At 36.7% G+C, this 2,939-nt stretch overlaps 1 long non-coding RNA gene across 1 annotated transcript in view; it reads left to right on the plus strand.

Annotated features, from left to right (window-relative positions):
• LOC128248048 (uncharacterized) overlaps nucleotides 1-2,939 on the plus strand; it is a 16,335-nt gene that overhangs the window by 3,649 nt on the left and 9,747 nt on the right. Inside the window, exon 2 of the long non-coding RNA XR_008264320.1 lies at nucleotides 632-684. This is a non-coding gene — a long non-coding RNA (uncharacterized LOC128248048). The remainder of the gene's footprint in view (nucleotides 1-631; nucleotides 685-2,939) is intronic.

Genomic DNA, 2,939 nt, shown 5'->3' on the forward strand with positions numbered 1-2,939 from the left:
TATATATGTATATGTATGTATGTATATATGTATGTATGAATGTATGTATGTATTATAACCTTTATTAATAGGGACATGCATGTATGTGAATCTATATATTTACAGAGATGCATATGCAGAAAAATACTCCCATATAGGCGTCTCTGTAAATATATAGATTCATATACATGCATGTCCCTATTAATAAAGGTTATAATATATATATACACAAATATAATATAGAATATATTATAATATATAAATATAAATATATAAAGACTATTAATATGTCACCGAGTCCGACTTGCCTTCTTAGAACTACCTGATTGACAAAATAACTATTACTATGATATTGAGGTTTGATCCAATCAATTATCATCGAGAGGTCTGATTCGATCAATTATATTGCACTAAAATAAACTATTGACATAAGCACTTTGTAAGAAATCAAAATGCATTTTGTTGAACATCACCGAGAAAGCGGACAAGTCTTATTAAATGAGAAAACAGGAATAGGTCTTCGATTCCAAATTTATACCAAAGTTCCTCAACAGCACCATTTTTCCTTCAATATTTTTTTCTATTTAAAATTAATTTATATCCTGATATAATATTCTTCGAATAACATAGTTTTCTTTTTCAATTATTCTAGATCCAAGATAAGACTTACTTGCATAATTCTTATCGCCTTACAGATGATAACACGTAAGTTGTTAATATTATTTATCCTTCTTTCAGACTGTCTTGCATCGCATTCTATCACGAATGCTTAGCTTTATTTGACTGTGAAACAACAATTTATTAAATACTCTCCTTTAAATATAGACAACGTAGGAATTTCAACCATGTTTCCTGGTCTACTACCACAACAACTCCTTTATAGGATCCAGTTAGCTCAGGACATCATCAGGAGGAACTACGTCCGGTTTCGGACCCTACTCCTCTACCGTTTTGACGTGGCGGGGCCCCCCACCCTTTCGGAGGTGTCTTCAGCTCTGGTGTTGGGTGCATTTCTTCTTTCTTCTATTCCCTGGCCTCTTCGATGCAGCATCAACGAGTGTCAGCGTCCGACTGACTGTCTTGTCAAATTCCCCTTTTTATACCTGCTGCTAGGCTCCAGCAGGCTACCCCAGCAAGTTGTCACGTGACACTGTCTAAATTTCCCGCTGCTAGGCTCCAGCAAGTAGCCCCAGCAAGTTGTCAAATCCAAGCAAATGGTTTAGTTGTTAAGGGGAGAAACGAAAAACTAAGTATAGTGGTAAAGGTTAGCTGCCCTGCAGATGTAAGTATTTTTTCTAAATCATGAAGGAGAGTATTTATGGAAAATTTGTATAGAAACTTGCATCTCCTTTGCTTCGGCTGCAAATTCATTATCTTATCAATAATTCTTAGTGCACTTCGATATGTTATTACATTTCTAACAATCTGGAAAGTTATGATCTTCAGGCAAGAAAATCACCAGGAAATAGATACTTTACAAATATGAACGGAAAGTAAAACAACAAAATATTCATGAGTTTTCTGATGATCAATATAAAACATTTGTCCATGGTGAAATATAAATCCCAGCAATGGGCTTCGTTTGTTTGGTGGGTAATATCTTCTTTTTAGTAATAGTCCCTACGTATATATGCATACATGAATGCATGTATGTATGCCTGCATGCGTATATGTATGTATGTCTTTTTATACTTTCAAGAATTCGTTGTCGAAAGAAGGAATTAGTTTCCAAGAATAAAAGTTTTATTGATGCATATTTGTATTGTTTCATTTACAAGTATTATCAGTAATACATATTAACCAGTCACTTTGCTGAAAATCCTTACTTTTCTAAATTGTTACTCATTTACTAATATAATCAATTGCACTAAATGTTATTGGTATGAATGACAATCTACCGGTATAGGGAAGTTGCACATTACGAAGCAGTTGTATCTTTATGAATTTGGAGGTAGTTTTTTTGTCGGTGAAAAAGGCATGTATTGTTTTCTAGGATGAAGGTGACCACCTCTAGTATGAAAGTTACTGGGGATCACTACTCATGTATTGTATTACTCGTTGATTTTGGTGGAGATATATACATCTACAGGCCACCAAGTGCGTATGGTTATGCAAGATTTTCCTTTCTGTTATGTTTAATCTGGTTAGAAATGTTGATGAGAATGTTCCACCAATATTCCTTGTGCTGATATGTATGTATTCAATAGCAGGGGTATTGCTTATATTTTTCCGAAGGCAGTCAACCTTCGGATGATATTGTATATTGTATTCGCAATCAAATCACGGTGCAGATAGAGATGGGGGTAGCTACTGAAAAAATGTGTTATGTACTCCACATGACACGTTTGTTCATTATATGCATATGTATGTATGTCAGGTCACTTGTGATGCTCTCATAAATGCTACTGGTAACATGAAACTCAGTACAACCTGTTGCATGGTCAGGTTATCGGCGACTAATCTGGCACGCCCACCACGCTATCCTGGTGGAGAGGGTTGCTAGAAACCACGAAGGATTAAAAAGAAGACCTGTTCAGAGGTTGGATGAACCTGGTGCATGCTCAACGGCTATGTAGCAATAGCACAGTTACGCAGAAATTCCGGGATGGTGTCCCGGGGTGCTGAAAGACCACTGGGAGTGAGGCTTTTTTTGAAGCATGTCTCTATGAGAAGGTCATTCTGATATAAAACCATATATGCAGGGAATGGCATTGGACAATTTGGGTACCTTTGGTTTGTGCTAGAGATCATAGCACTCCCACATCTCTGAGCCTGCGACTCATATTGGCCCCTGACATCTTGCTCCGGCTTGTCTCTGGATAATGTCAATAAAGTGGAGAGGATTTATGAGATGTCAAGCAAGCCTTATTGGACCTAAAACTTTGCACAAGCATTGCTGACCTGTACACACACACACACACACACACACACACACACACACACACACACACACACACACA

The sequence above is a fragment of the Octopus bimaculoides genome, chromosome 6 (assembly GCF_001194135.2).
Source record: "Octopus bimaculoides isolate UCB-OBI-ISO-001 chromosome 6, ASM119413v2, whole genome shotgun sequence".
NCBI classification, from domain to species: domain Eukaryota; kingdom Metazoa; phylum Mollusca; class Cephalopoda; order Octopoda; family Octopodidae; genus Octopus; species Octopus bimaculoides.